Genomic DNA, 16900 nt, shown 5'->3' on the forward strand with positions numbered 1-16900 from the left:
AGGAATATCGGTGATTTTCCAAATTGCAGGCCTCTCTCCTGCCTGTCGGCATGTAGAAAGCGGCCGTTGCTCCCCTCTCTTGATCGTTTTTAACAAGTAAGACTTAAACTCAACTTTTTAAATGACAGGTAGCCCGAGTAAGCCTACCTTCGTTCCTTGATGGGGAAATATTCATTTTGGAAATGCTATATTCCCTGGGAATGTGATGCTCCATTTACGCACGGCGAAATGGACATGGGTTATTAACTGAGTAGGTGTGTTTTGTGCTTCTGGTAACGGACGGAATCAGTGGGGCGTAGACTACATCCTGCTTCGCCCTTAACCCAATAGCGATAGCCTTAGAGGGCGAAGCCTTATACGAAATATATTAGGGTTACGTATTGTAACCCAGCTTCCATGAGTATAGGCGCAGCCCTCTAAGGTTCGGGCCCCACTGGTGCCACGAATAGCTGAAGAAAAGCTGTGGGAGCGGATTGTAGGGCCTACTTCCTATTTATACGGAAGTGAGCCCGGAGGTGGGGCCCACGTCGTAGGTGGGCGTGGAATAAGTCTGTCAGTGCTGCACACGTGCAGTGGGGTTTACCCAATAGCGATAGCCTTAGAGGGCTGCGCCTATACTCATAGAAGCTGGGTTATAATACGTAACCCTAGTCTTGCAGGCAAACACATTGCAGGAGAACGCCCCCTAAGGCTCTCCCTCACAGAGCTGAACTGACCAATCAGAATCTGGGTCCCGCCTGCTTCATTTGCATATGGCTGACTAGTGAACGTGTTGGCCATATGAACGGCAACTAGTTAACTAGTGGATAAGGGCGACTGTGGCTGCGAGGGAGTGCGGTCGTCTTTCAACCAGAAGGTTGTGGGTTCGATCCCAGCCCATGCAGTCAACATGTCGATGTATCCTTGAGCAAGATACTTAACCCTGAGTTGCTCCCGATGGCATGGCCAACGGTGTGTGAATGTGTATGTATGTTAGTGCATGTCCTAACATACCCTGCTCAGTATGAATGGGTGAACGACATGTAGTATGTAAAGCGCTTTGAGGGGTCTTAAAGACTGGATAAAGCGCTATATAAGTACAGTCCATTTACCATACATATTGCAGCTTACACGTTAACTAGTGAAGGCAAAATGTTCACAAGTTAACTAGTTGAAGCCTCTTTTGGTCTTCCAAGCTGACTATTGAGGCTCAAAATATGCACTATGTAACTAGTGAGGTCCACATTATCCACCAGATACACTAGTACAATTGTTTTTACCTTACTAGTTAACTAGTTACTGTACACACACTTTATCTCACTAGTTAACTAGTGAAGCCTTAGAGTAGTAGAGTAGACTAGTAAATTAGTGACATATGTTTTTCTTACTAGTTAACTAGTGGAGGGCATTTATTCTCACCAGTGAGGTTCTGTTATAAACATGTTAGACTTTGACCGTACCCGTTACACATTTTTCTTGCATGTAAGACTTTTCCTTCAACTAGTTTGGCTTTGTTGGCACTTGTGAGTAACTGTATGCAAATAGTTAGATATTGATTTAACATGTATGGCTTTTTCTTAAACTAGTCGATATTTTGAGCCCACTAGTTGTGGTTTTCTTCTCTCTAGTTCAACACAATGACTGACTAGTTGACATACGTGCAACTAGTTAACTAGTGAATTGTTTCTAAGTCATACATGTTGACTCGTGCATTTTTTGACACATCACTAGTAAACTAGTCTATTACTACTTTTAACAAAACTTGAACAAGAGCAGAGAACTGTTTTGTAATTTGGGTTTGTCATTTTTATAGTACATAAGCATAAGCGTTTCCCCTGACGATTCAGCCTCAAACAGCAGTGTTTAGCTGTACAGAGCTGTCGGACATGTAATTAGCTTGACCTTCACCCCGTGCTGCAATACAAATTCTCCGCTTGTCTAATGTACCTTGCTCGCTCTTGAAAACATCATTGTGCGCTCTCAGACATTCTCACTGCAGTGTGTGTTGCTGCTGGGTTGTATGAATGTGTTTGCCTGGTGGTTTTAATGAGCCTGCTGTGGCTGGCTGCTGGATCAGTGTTTGGTGAAGTGAGGTCCTTTGAGGCAAGGAAACCCAGCATTAGCGAGCAGGTTCTCCGCCGCTGTGCAGATCAATCCCTGCTCTGTGCTTCTATAGAACCCGCCCCCCCCCCCCCACCACATATACCCCTCCTCTGCACGACTGACCATTCCGAGTAATCAATACCTATTTAGAGCCGGCATTTTAGGCCTGCTCTCCACCTGCCCCTTTACTTTTATGAAAGTCCCTGGCCTTTGATTTCTATCTGTATACCATCATACAGAGTTATTGATTACTGTCGTGTTCCCTTGCCAGACCTCGAGATTGCTTCAACACTCTCTCGGAGTTGTGTGGAGATGCTGAAGTGTTTCCCTGAAGCCTTTGGGCTCTCCAGCAGTTTGATTTGCTGTGGGCATGCCGTAGGATGAATAGATAATGGGATGCTTCTGATTGACTTGCTCATGCTGACACCGAGTGTAATGCAACAACAAACTTAAATGCAAGTGTATAGGTAGGAGAAGTGTGAACAGTGTGTGCTGGTTGGCAGTGCTCTGCTTGCATACGTGTGTGTGTGTGTGTGTGTGTGTGTGTGTGTGTGTGTGTGTGTGTGTGTGTGTGTGTGTGTGTGTGTGTGTGTGTGTGTGTGTGTGTGTGTGTGTGTGTGTGTGTGTGTGTGTGTGAGTCTGTGTGGGTGTGTGTGTCTGTGTGTGTGTGTGTGTGTGTGTGTGTGTGTGTGTGTGTGTGTGTGTGGTGTGTGTGTGTGTGTGTGTGTGTGTGTGTGTGTGTGTGTGTGTGTGTGTGTGTGTGTGTGTGTGTGTGTGTGTGTGTGTGTGTGTGTGTGTGTGTGTGTGTTAAATCCTCCAATTTAGATGACAGAGAGGCAGGGCTGCTTTGCTTTGCTCTAAATGAGTTCCCAAGAGTGACCAGTCCTGCAGTTTTTATCCCTCCCTGTAGGTATCAACCCGAGGTGCTGCCAGACACACAATCTCTCACACACACACACTATTCTAACAAACAAACAAACAGGGTACATAACATGACGTTTGTCAACTTGAACACTACATCCCTTTGTGCTAATCTAACATCTCCACACCACAACCACGTGAATCTGTTGCTAGAACTGCTTCTTCTTTGAACTGTCATATCGCCAGACAATGATATCTATTTTGACAGTTCCACAAAACCCCAGAGATTTGTTTAATGATATTTATTTCTCAAAAAATGTCAAGTTTGCAAAAATATCTGCACACAACCAAAACACAATGTAGGTTAGGGAAAGACTATGCAATATCATATACATTATATATCTTTGGATAGATTAATGGATCTCTTCCACTGGCGTGGAAAGGAGGATTTGCACCGAGGGCATTGCAGAGTGGCCTGAACGTTCTCCCCATGTCGGGCTGGGGCCTGTTTCTGCCTGTTTTGCACTGCTGTAGCGAAGGCCAGCTTCCACCTGTACTGTGCTGCTGTGGTGCCGACTCCGGAGGAGGATTTTGCCGCGGAGATACGGAGCGGCTCCGCGTTTTTGTCGGGCTGTGGCCTGCTTTACACCTGTCCTGTTTCTGCTGTAGTGGAGGCCTGCTTCCACCTGTCGTGTGCTGCAGTGCTGATGAGGTTTTACACGGGGACATCGGAGAGACCGGAGTGCCTCCACGTTTTGACTGGGGCCTGCTTTCGCCTGTCCTGTGCTGCTGAGGATATTCCCCAAAAACATCACGGTTGCTGTGCTGGTCTGGGAATATGGCCCTCATTGTGATTCTGCTGTGCCTGCTGGCTGTTTTGGACAGTGAGAAGTTCTCTCATCATCCTGAGAAGTTTTCTGGATTCAGGTCTGTTCTGCCGCCCACAGTGGGCATCCCCTACAAAGGAACGGGTGTGTTACGCGAACAATTGCCGGTTGCCTTGTCACAGACAATCAGTTCGGCAAAATATGTTTGTCTTTTTTATTTGCCTGCTATGATGGTTCGGACTGCTTCTTGAGCTCAAATCACACTTTTGCAGACTTTGCTGGTGATTTTAAATTAGATGACAATTTATGTGCATCGATTAAGAGGAAAATATGTCTGGTTTTCTTGTTATTATTGCTATCAGGAAATGTACAACCTAACCCTGGTCCGCCCAGTAGTCAGATCGCTACTCCTGCTGATTTTAAATATAGGTCTGGGTTGGGATTCATCCACTTTAATGTGCGCAGTCTTTTACCTAAACTAGATTTTGTCTGCATTTGGGCAAGCTCGACTGACGCTGATGTCATTGTTTTAATAATGTATATCGTACCGACCAACTTAATAAAGGTGGTGGTGTTGCCATTTATGTGAAGAATACGTTTAGTGTAACTACATTGGTTTCCAAATCGATAGTAAACAACTATAATTGTTAGCCTTAAATATCAAAGTGGCAAAGGGTCAACAGGTCATGGTGGTGGGCTGTTACAGACCCCCCTCAGCTGTCAAGTACTACTTGTCTTCATTGGCACAACTTTTATCTCAACTTGACAAAATCTTTGCATCTCTTTAAACGTTACTCAAATTATAGACAATCCTACTCCCCCTAGCATGAAGTCCCCAAATAAATCCTCCTTAATTTTAACTAATGTTCCCCATAAATACTCGTCTGTGGGAGCATTTGCTAATGATTTGAGTGATCACTGTGTTGTAGCAGCACACACACACACACACAAAACCAACCTTCCTCATCCAGCACCAGTCACTTTTCTACCATCTCCGCTGAACACTTTAACATATTAACATTTTAAACTGTATACCCCGGTTATCGAGGACCTTTTGTTTTGTTGTTGTTGTTTGATGTATACTGTGTCACACTGTAGGACCTCGAGAAACGATATTTCGATATTTCTGGATGTACAACATGTCGAATTCTTGACAATAAAGCTGACTTTGACTTAGGTCCAAAAGGGTAAATCTCGCATTATCATTAAGAGAGACACAAAACATTTTGTGGAGCATGGTTTTGTGCATGATCCGTTTGGTTTCGATTGGGGAAAAATGTATCTGTGTGAAGATGTTGAAACTGCATGGTCTTATTTTTATCTTGGTTTTATGGAAATTATTGATAGACATGCACCCCTGCATACATTTAGAGTGAAGGGACGAGCCAATCCTTGGTTTTCTGCTTAATTGTCTCCTATATGAGAGAAACAAGGCCTGGCTAGGAAATCAGGCTTAGAGGTAGAATGGCTTCGTTTTAGGCAGCTAAGAACATCACAAATCAAAAGTGCTAACCCCCTGATTCCACCAGAAGCGTCTGCGCTGCGACGCGCTGCGACGCGCTGCGACGCGCTGCGACGCGCTGCGACCTCCTCCTGCGTCATAACCCACCAGGCGCGTTTCAAAACGTTGCGGAAGCGGAGCGTCGTGTGTGCAGCCTTGCAATTGTTGTTGATTTTGGAATATTTCCTGGACATTTGTACTTCTACAAGTAGTAGGCTACCTAGTTAAATGGTTTATGTTTGTGTCTGTTTAAATCGTGTTTATTGTTGTTATTTCCTATTTTGTTGTGTTGTAGACTACAGACACAGTTAATAATAATTGGAATATTCCAGTTATAAACGACATGAATCAAAGATGTGTTGCTGTATTTTAGTGGTAAAAAAATATGCATTCATCATCATAATTATTCTATATATATATATATATATATATATATATATATATATATATATATATATATATAATTTACAGTGCCTGTAAACCGGAGGAGACCGCTGGCATGTATTCTCCTACTTGAAATATGGTGGTGGGGGGGAGGAGAAGGAGCCGGTTTTGGGTGCACCCGGTGCACCCCCTCAACCAGCAAAGCAGACAAGGTGATTTTCATCCCTGCCTGCGCTGCGTCAAAAATAGGATTCATCCTATATTTTAGAAATTCCTTGCGGCGAGGAGCTTCTGGGACGCTTCGAGCCGCGGCGCAGCGGGTCTGGTGGAATAGCACCCATTGACTAGAGTGGCCGCGATCGCTAAAAACGCTGCAGACGCTCCTGGTGGGATTAGGGGGTAAGTCTAAGTATTATCTCTCGGTTACCACAAAGAACCTGAATAATCCTAGAAAAATTTGGAAAGCCATAAAATCGTTACCCACCGGTGAAATCCGTAATGAGCTACCTCCTTGCCTTACCACAGCATCTGGCACTATATCGGACAGGGCCACTATGAAAACCCTTTCAGTTTTTCTCCTTTTTCTATTGAAGTCGTTCATGAAGCCTTAACCAAGTTAGAGCCTAAAAAAACGGCAGGTCCGGACAACTTAGAACCATTATTTTTAAAGATAGCAGCAGATTTGATCGCACCATCTCTTACTTCTCTTTTTAACCTCTCTCTCAGCACGAACACAATTCCAAAAATATGGAAGTCAGCTTATGTCCTTGCTCTACTAAAAGGTGGGGAGGCTACTATATTAAATAATTATAGGCCCATCTCTAAATTGTCAGTTCTGGCCAAGATTCTTGAAAGCCTAGTGAGTGAGCAGGTAAAGGTGTTTTTTAAGTAACAATGACCTCTATGTAAACATCAGTCAGGTTTCAGAAAGCAACATAGCACCATCACTGCGACAATTAAAGTGGTGAATGATATTACTAATATCTTAGACAAAATGCAGTCTGTTTATTGATCTTTCCAAAGCTTTCGATACCGTCAATCATCAAATCCTGAAACAGAGGCTGGCCAGTATTCGCATATCCAGCCATGCAGTGGGGTGGTTTGTGAACTACCTCTCTGAAAGGTCCCACTGTGTTCATTTTTATGGGCTCACTTCTGAGTGGTTAAACATTACAAATGGTGTACCACAAGGTTCTGTTTTAGGTCCACTTTTATTCTCCATCTATATCAACAGTTTAGGTCAAAATGTGGATGAAGCTACTTTACATGTGTATGCTGATGTACCGTGATGTATTGTGCAGGTCCCTCCATTAAGGAGGCTGGTGTTAAATTACAGGCTGTTTTTAATATTATTCAGACGCAGCTCTCTGAGCTTAAGCTGCTTTTAAAATGTGGATAAAACTAAGGTAATGCTATTTCAAAAAGACACCGGAGACCACTTTGGACTTGAAGTGGTTACCTGTTATACATTCCTTGGTATCTGGCTTGATAGTCTCTCTTTTAAACCTCAGGTCAATAATCTGATTAGAAAGCTAAGGGTGAAGCTAGGTTTCTTTTTCAGAAACAAGTCCTGTTTCTCACTTGAGGCCAGGAAAAGGCTAGTCTCTGTGACCTTTTTACCAGTGCTGACTATGGTGATTTGATATATATGAATGCACCTGCCCATTATCTGATCAAGTTAGATGCCGCCTATCACAGTGCGCTGAGATTTGTTACAAACTGTAAAGCACTTACTCATCACTGTACCCTGTATGCCAGGGCAAGTCTCCCATCACTTACTGTTCGGAGACTCAGTCATTGGTACATGTTCATATAAAAAGCCATTTTGAAAATGAGCATTTTGGTTCCCCTGCATAATTTTAAAGCACAGCTTGATGAAATTATATTTGATACTCCTGGTACCTGTCTTTGTGAATATGTTTGCAAATTGTACCCCTGTCATTAAGTTGTATTTGTCCTTTTTGTTTTCTGTTACATGTGTAACCAATGTGCGGCAGGTCTCCCTTGTAAAAGAGATCGTTGATCTCAATGGGATTTTTTACCTGGATAAATAAAGGCTACAAACAATCAAGATGTTTTCCTTCTTGTGAGCCCATTTCACCAGATATGCACGCAAGCTGCAGTTTGCAACATGTGTAATATGCTAATGCTTACTTTGACATACACTTTCAAAACAAACAAACCTGTTTATATTGTAGGGTCAATATTTTGCCTTGTCAATATTGACCCTACAAACCTGTTTGTTTGTAGGGTCAATATTTTTGCCTTGTCAAACCTTTCAGTAACTATGAAACCAGAGAATCTAAATGCTGCGTAAATTACACCTATGATGGGTTTAAAGACAAAAGTGGGAGAACATTTTTCACAAGGAAACAATTCATCAAAAATAAAAAATGTGTGGGGATATATTATATTTATTAATTATGTTGTTCTTATTTTTTTGCATAGTCATGCTGTGGAAGAGAAAGGAAGAAACACAAAGTCGCAAGTGCTGTCTGAAACTGTGGTTCCAAGCCAAGAGGCAGGACGATCGAAAAAGGTTGCAAGGTAGTTCTTCGGCGTTGTTTAATCATTTATCAATACGTTACCAAACATAATGTGTTGACAAACTAAAGATGTCTAAAGGTCCACATTATAATTGTTAATATGTGTTTCTGGTTTTGCATATCCTGTCTATCAGATCGTGTGTGTGTGTGTGTGTGTGTGTGTGTGTGTGTGTGTGTGTGTGTGTGTGTGTGTGTGTGTGTGTGTGTGTGTGTGTGTGTGTGTGTGTGTGTGTGTGTGTGTGTGTGTGTGTGTGTGTGTGTGTGCCACTGGATTCTGAGGACAATTCGCATGGATACCCACCAGCATTATAAGGGCATTTAGACTTGTGAAGGCAAAACTGGTGTCCTCAAAAGTCGCGCAGTGAAGAAACACTTATCAACATGTAAATAAAACCCTCCCGTTTTTTCTCGGTATGTCCTAATAAACCCCCTATACCCGATTTCTAGTGTATATTTGTGTGTGCTCATTGTGTATAAAACGCTCGTACAGCCGATTCATGGTACTGCAGCTTCATACACATTTCCCTCTCGTTTTACACAATAAGCGCTTTTCATTGGCTGGACACACCTACCTGCTCACTGATTCGGCGGCTAAAGACTCAGGCAGGTTCTCATCAGGGATTGGCCAGCAGTCATCACGCAGGCAGGTTCTCATCAGGGATTGGTCTTTCAGCGTTCGGTCAATGTCTCACCAAGAAACAGTAGCAGGAGGACATGGCTGAGGACATGGCTGACGGCAATGCAGACTTTTAACCAAAACGCGGGGCGCAACATTGGTAATTAAAGTTTATAAGTCTCAAAAATGCTACAACTACCGTCACAAACTGGATGAATGTGAAGTATTTTGTTAAAGGAGGATGAAAGCGTAATTAAGGAGCACTATTGGAGTGACTTTGATGGTTATTGGACTCAGGATTAATTAATTTGGATTCCCGCTGTATGAAGAAATTAAAGGACGGCGCAAGTGGAAATAATTCACAAAGGGATTAAACTGTTTAAAACACATGCTCAAAGTAAACCGGATTTTGCCGATGTGTTTATGTGGATTCAAAAATCGTAAATAATCTACAACATGTAGGAGACCGATCTGATCAGAGCAACTGTGACAAATAATCCATCTGAAACCGGCATGGACAATGACTATGTTTTAAAAATGCGCTTATCCAGAACAGCCTGGTTTGGACACTTTACGGGCAAAAGAAACATTTCTATTAAAGAAAGAATGATAAATGTCTGTCTTTTGGTGCCTATAATAGCTACTAACTTCAATTTTTATTCAAATTAATTAATCAATTATTTTTTATATTTTATTGTAATGTAGAGACAAGGCTTTTAGGGACAATCCTGTATTGCGTCACAATTATATGTAAAGAAAAAAAAAAAAAAAAAGTTTAAATATGATATTTGGCATCAAATCATCTGAGGCCTGACGCCCCCCCTGCGATCTTGGGCGCGCCCTCCAGGTTGGGAACCACTGGTCTAGGCTATATAAACCGGCGGAATTGTCACAACTTTATTGGTTTGCGAGTATAGAGAGATAGCGAGACAGAGACTTAGATAGAGATCGGCTGTGTGTAAGTGAGTATTGGATGTGAAAAATATGGATGAGCACCTCGCCAAAGTCGTGGTGTCAGCCAAAGAAGCCAACGAGCTCTTTGAGGAATTCCATTGTAGCCACATTTTGGAAGGGAAAAGATACATCAGGCCATAATTCAACAATTGTATTGGCCTGACATGGAGGAGGATATCCGCAAGTGGGTGAGTTCAAAATAATGAGGTAAATTACATTATGGTACAAAAGTGCAACACAGAAACGTTTATAGTGTGTTTTTTGGTTCAGGTTCTTCAGTGTCCCCAGTGCCAGTCAAAGAGGGCCTTTATCAAAGAGAGGGTCGAGTACACTTCTATAGAGGTACAAAGAAACATTTGAAGACAGTTTCAGCTTTCAAACATGTCAACAGTAATGTACTGCAATGCTCGTGGTTTTTTTTCATCTCAAATAACAGAGCCTCTTGAGCTTGTTGGAATGGACCTAGTGGCAGTGGTGACTGGTCATTAGGGGCAGGTGTGGCACAGCCCCACCTAGTGTCAGCAGAAAGTATTACAAATAATGATTACAAAAAAACGCAAAAAATTAATTAATCATAAAACTGATCATGTTTAATCATCTGATTCGTCTGTACATTGCTGTTTTAGTCTGTGTTCTTCTAATTAGTGTCTACAGTGTGTGCCTATTGAGCCGTTTAGAGCCATGTGGGACAAAACCCGATCCTGCCCCTCCCTCTCACTGTCTAAGTCAATGGTGACTGTAAAAACTACACTGCGCAGGCTCAGAATATTTTCTTATTTAATGTGTGTGGCAAAAAAAATAATGACCATAGAGGCATAGAGCTGCCATCCCCATCATACGTCATCTCACATCATTCAGAGCTGATTGGCTGTAAGTACGTGTGCCGTGAAAAGTGTGGTGTGTGTGAAGAGGAGACGAGAGAGCTGCAATGACGCGTCCTAAAACCAGGAAGTAAGCTGCGCATGGCTTCCCTCGACAAAAAAGCAATGAGATTTCTCCATAGGATTTTAGAAAATAGGTCCAAATAAGATCTGTGGGAAACAAACCTGTTAGATAAATGCACGTTTTGTTCAGCTGGATAATATCCACATGTCTACCCTACTTTTATCATTTTCGAATCATAAATCTATTGATTAGATTTATGATAGACTTTTGAAACTACAAGAACATAAGGAGGACTTTTACAAAAAAGTAATAGAGATTTTTGTCCAGAGGGATAGGAAAATTGACTTAATCTTCAAGTCAAGGTAAGACCACCATTTTATTGAAAATGGGATCTTACTAAGAGAGAACAATTCAATATTTAAATGATAAAATTACATTTTTTTGGGTATCCTTTTGTTGAACTGTCTGTTTAAAATTAATTGAAGCATCAGACAAAAGAAGCTTTTGAAAATAATATTATATTTTGGTTTAGGTCAAAATATAATATTTGTAAACCTGAAGTCAGTGAGTGCCTCGCCAGCCATGAACCTCTCTGCAGAAGCTTATAGACATCTACGTTTCTTGTGCCCCACCACTTTTGTACATATAGAAACGCCACTGCCTAGTGGGTAAACTCACAGTGGCAATCAATACATTTGTGTGGTTGACTATTTCACCAAATGGGCAAAGGCATACCCACTTAAAAATAAAACAGCAGATGAGGTGACCAAGTGTATTATTGATTTCTTTTACACAGTTGGTGCACCGAAAAGACTGCTAACAGATCAAGGCGGGAATTTTGCAATAAGGTACTACTTTGAAGAAGTATGACTCCCCATTATGTAACTGTGCCAACACACTTATTTCCTGTTTGTCCCAATGTTCACTTCAAGGTCAACTACAACCTTTGTGAGAGGCTTGGCATCAAAAGAAGCATGTACACGCCGTACCATCCACAAACAAATGGCACAATACAAAGGTATATTTGTTCAGAGAATAACAAACATTACTGTTCCTATATTACCTAATCAGAATTGATACCTAAAACAACAAGAGTAAATAAATCAGCAGGTTCATCATATATTAGAAACCAATTTCTGTTCTACCTTCTTGTGTTTGTGCTTTACCTGAATTTAGGTCCCTGAACAAACTGGTTGCAGGTCAGCCAAAACGATGGGACCAACTCCTTCAAGGGACAATGTTTGCTCTTAGAACTAAGCCTCAGTTGACCACAAAGTTCAGTCCTTATTATTTGATGTTTGGGAGGGAGGGGAGGTACCCGTCAGAGGTGCCCAAGGAGTACGAAATAAGATCTGCTAATGTTCTCATCCTTTAGAATGTTTTCTCTACATTCTAATGGTTTTCTGTGGCAGATAACCGAAGACAAAGTCTGCAGCTTGGTGGAAAGAGAGGAACTCTTCGAGGGACTCAAAAGACAGGAGGCTGTTTTCAACGAGGTGAAAACCAACATAAAAAAGCCAAGATAAGGTCCGCAAAAGAAAACTAGACCATGGGCAAGTAGACAATTTCAAAGTGGCGGATTTAGTTTTTTTTTTAAACAAACGGTTAGAACAAAGAAAAGGCGGAAAGCTAGAGGCAGACATGGTAGGACCATACCGGATTTTAACAATTGAGGGGGAAATAGCGGACATTGGGGCAGAAAAGGGTGAAAAGACAATGCAAATCAACATTGACCATCTATCACACTATGTCACACCAGAAGAGAGGATCCCTGCTAAATTAAAAAAAGTGTTGGATACTTCTCATCTGGCTGGCTGACATCCACACCCACAACATCCTCCAAGAGCATGGCTCCATCTACGGACTGCCAGGCAAGAGGAGCATCGTCTGATGAAGAGACTTGTAAGTAAACTGACACAAAGTAAACCTTAAAGTATGCATTTCATTCATAACTAACATGTTTTTTTTGTACAGTAATCCGAGACATACTGTATGGGCAGGGAGGAGGAAGGAGACGCTGTGGGCCAAGTATGGCCCATACAAGGTCTATAGTGAAAATCGTTTGGTCTTGGCCCCGGGAAAGGAGTTGGAGGGAGAAGTAAGCCTACATTCTAAGAAAAATGTACATATGCAAACTGATAATTCTCTAGAAAATTGCTTAAAAAGATACTGTTGTATTTATAGATTGTGAATGCCTATCTATCGTGGATTGGGGCCAAAACTGGGGTATACATTTTGTATTCCTACAGATGACGTCCCTCTAGCAAGGAACTCACAAGGGAGGTATAAGAAAGGTGAGTAGAGTAGGACTAGAAAGTGTTTTTTGAACATATGTACTGATGTATGTACAAATATTTTTCAGTTGGACTTGTCAAAACATGAGGTGGCAACCAGAGCTGTCTGTGACGGGGCACACTGGACACTCATTGTAAGTAATCTAAAATGTTAATGGTCAAGACATTTTTATTTATTTAACACTTTATTTGCACTTCCCTAGATCATGTATCTGAACGTGAACAGGTCCCTGTTCTTGGACCCATTCAGGGCCAAGGAAGAGCAGTTAATCAGATGCAAAGATTTAACAAGGTGAATAAACTCTACTATGTTTACTAGACATATTCATGATTTTGGATTATATTAAGGGGGAGCAACACAAAGCCATATAAATCATTTTCCTGATTACAACTGTTTTACTTGAATACCATTAGATTGTCCTGTGTGAATATGCAGCTCTTCTTGACTTATAAAATAAGTTGACTTCTGTTTTCTTCAAGGTTGTGTCTTCCTGGTCGAATGTACTTAGTGTAAGTCGCTTTGGATAAAAGCGTCAGCTAAATGCAATGTAATGTAATAAAAGTATCTTACTTGGGCTTATATACAAAACCCAATCTATCTGTTTCCCGTGTAGATCGCTGGTCCGGATAAAAAGACCTTCGGTTGAGAGATGGGCCTGCACAATCATCACTCACCCTATCCAGCAGGATTCAACTTCATGCGGTGTGTTCATTTGCAAGGTAACATTTACTCATGTGTGTATATATATATAACCATCTGTCTTAAAAAAAAAATACGAAGATACTTATCACAGACCTTTTAAGCTTGCAGAGCAAATACTCCTAAAAACAAAGGTCCAGTACTCAGTGGACCAGGAAGGAGTGGCCTCAATGAGGTTCCACATGGCAATGGCTCTCGTGAAAAACTCCGGTATAAAGGACTAGACCAGGGAAACAGAAATATTGTGTCTTGTCTGGCATTTCACTACCTTAATTTCTTATCTTTTTTTTACAGATGACCTATCCCAGCTGTGTCGGGCCTGTGGGGAACTTAGCTCAGGGCCTAAGGGTGACCAATGGGTAAGAAGTTGTATTAATTTCCTGACCAACATTTGGCTGGAAGACTGGGATACACCGGGTGAACACTCACTAATGGGGCGAAGCTTGCAAGCTAGTTCAGGCAGTCAACTCGAGCACCAATGATACATTAACACGTGACGCGTCTCTCTTACAACCAACCAAACACAATCTCCTTAACTTGCCGGTCTATTTAAGCTGCCAGATCTGCCTGCCTCGCTAATGCTGCGGCTCTGTCACATTGCTGATGCGTTCACGTGCTGCTTGCCTCACATTGCCGCCTGCTTCTACACAGTCACCCACGCGATCTTTAAGTTACCTGATGCGCTGCATGTTGCAATGTCTCTCGCTATATCCGACCCCGAACAGAGTCATCATCCTCGGGGGAAGATACCAGCCTCATTCCCGAAAAACAAGTTTGCTCAGTGCATGGATTAGACGCCCTGGGAACGAGCCGCAGCTCCCGCAGCACTCAGAAACGACTGGCCGGCTGGCCAGTGCATCGTATTCTCAATGAGCTATATGATAACAACATACCAGTCCCCTCTGGTCTCAATCACGAGGAGCTTTTTCATTTCCTCCAAGCAAGAGAAAGTTCCGAGTTGAACGCCAGCACCGCTAACAAACCCTCTCCCCACAAAGTGTCAGCTAAGAGGTGTGTTGGCGCGCAAATCACCACCAAAAAGGCAGAAGCAAGCTGACTCCGGTATTCCCGAATATGCCACCATAATGTCCACCATTCTGTGTTAAATCAACGCTTGAATCCTTTAACTCCAGGATATATTCCCTCGAGCAAAACTCGATTTCAGCTGCCTACAATGTAAACAATGCTTCTACTTCTGCGTTCACCCACGCTGTGCCGCTTCCCGCCGACGTCACACCCCTGAGGACTCTGGCAACTGCAGTCCCAGCTCCAGCCATGGGTTCTAGCTTCCTGCCCCCTGCAGCAGCAATACCTGACTCTCTCAGGAATCACATCCTAGCAGGTAAACTATACAATTCTGCATAAGGCAATGTGTAATTATATATAAAATATACTCCAGGCAATCGTATGTCTGTGTCTAGGACATTTATATAATTATATGTTTTTATGCTCTCATTGGCAGGCCATGATGTTAATCTAGTTCAAATACTGTTATGTGGATCTGAATCTGTTAGAAGATTTGTGGACTGCGGAGATTTTTCCGTTCTGCTCAAAGATAGCGACCCAAGATTGTCAAAATCTCTCTCTTTGAACGAATTCAGTGTAGCTTTCGGCGTCTTCAGAGACACAATTTGTGAAGTATATCCTCAGCGCAGAGAAGAGCTTGATACCTATTTTGCTATTATTGCAGACCTTGCCCTCTCATACGGCAGCTCTCTTTTCTATGAATACCATAAATCCTTCTCTGCCAAAGTGGCCCATAAAACCCTTGAATGCCCCATTTGTGGTTCCTTCTCCCACTCAACTTCCCTGTGCCCAAGAACTGCTCGGCAGGATCTTTCCACCTCTAACTCTCAGCCCCAGCCTAGAGATCAAATGTTTCACACTACACATCGCCTACCAAAGAGAGAGGTATTAGTCCCCACAGGATTGCAGATTGCAGATTGTCTATGCATTAATTTCAATGAAAATGTTTGTACCTATCCTAACTGCAAATTCATGCATGTGTGTAGTTGGTGCTCTGTGTGCCCCAGGAGGCTTCGCTCAGCAAAATCTGGGAAATAAATATAAGCATCCATCGTCCAAGCTTTCTAATTACCCTAACATGTTTTTTGGATCTTCTGTATTTCACCTCCATTACATGAGACCTGGTCTATGGAAGCAAACAAGAGACAGAAGTATTTGAATTGTATCAGACACCGAATTTATAGCATTGAAAATAATTACTTTGAAAATTCAGTGTATAAAATTCGATGTCCAAAATTGCGATGCAGCATCATCCGGGCTACTCAGACAGGAAAACCAATCGAGCCCTAATGCAATCAAACCGACTTCTGGCCTATCAGAGCACGGCTTTGTCAGTCATGTGATCACAACAACCTGGGAGAAAAATGACGGAGAACAGTGGGGCTCGCCGCTCGGGTAAGTAGTCAGTTTGTGCTCTTTATTTTACAAGCAGTGAGGGCTCGACAGCATTTGTATCTTACATTAGCTAGCTAAATGAGTGAAGTAGCCTTGTTGTTAGCAACAAGTTATCATTAATTGAAGTGAATCACAACGTTACCGTGTCCTTTAGTGTGTGTGTGTGTGTGTGTGGTGTGTGGGGGGGGGGGGGGGTGACGGTTTGCAAAGTAACGTAACGATCACTTCGGTTAGATAAGTCAAGTAGAGACTACATTATACGAAATACTATCTTGCAAAAGCCCTGCATGTAAACATGTTAATGTTACTTTAGTAAAAGTATGCTAGTATAATTAGGAAAGTGTTGTTAAAGTCGACACAAGTTATATTATATAATTTGTTTTATTGTTATTACCGATGCACGAGTTGACTTAACTGTTGTAGTTGGAGCTCATTTTGAACAATGAGCTAACTAATGATTACTTTCATAATGGTTTAATGTGCTGACTATTTTCTACATTAATAGATGAAGGTCTGGTTTGTTCAAACTCTCAAAATAGTAGGACATGCTGTCATAATTACCCAGAGTCCGAAGTGACACCTTTACAATGTTAAAGCTGTTAGATAAATGTAGTGATGTAAAAACTAAAGTATTCAAGATAGTGTAGTGGAAAAGAGAATGTTTTAAAAAAAATGTTACTAAAACAAAATCTCTTGTTTTGGACTGACAGTAATGATTCAAGAAATAGTAGATAAATAAATACACACATCTGATTTGTTGTGGATGCAACACAACAAATGGTGCTCTTACCTGTGATGCCTCCTCCAAACATTATAACCAGACTGTATC

At 41.9% G+C, this 16900-nt stretch overlaps 1 long non-coding RNA gene across 1 annotated transcript; it reads left to right on the forward strand.

The window, feature by feature from the left end:
- The first annotated feature begins 13168 nt into the window (after positions 1-13168).
- On the forward strand, positions 13169-13837 carry LOC139435464 (uncharacterized). The gene is made up of 3 exons (XR_011644702.1): positions 13169-13242; positions 13565-13670; positions 13755-13837. It is a non-coding gene; the product is annotated as an uncharacterized lncRNA (long non-coding RNA).
- The last annotated feature ends 3063 nt before the right edge of the window (positions 13838-16900 follow it).

Source organism: Pseudochaenichthys georgianus, chromosome 16, assembly GCF_902827115.2.
Source record: "Pseudochaenichthys georgianus chromosome 16, fPseGeo1.2, whole genome shotgun sequence".
Classification (NCBI taxonomy): domain Eukaryota; kingdom Metazoa; phylum Chordata; class Actinopteri; order Perciformes; family Channichthyidae; genus Pseudochaenichthys; species Pseudochaenichthys georgianus.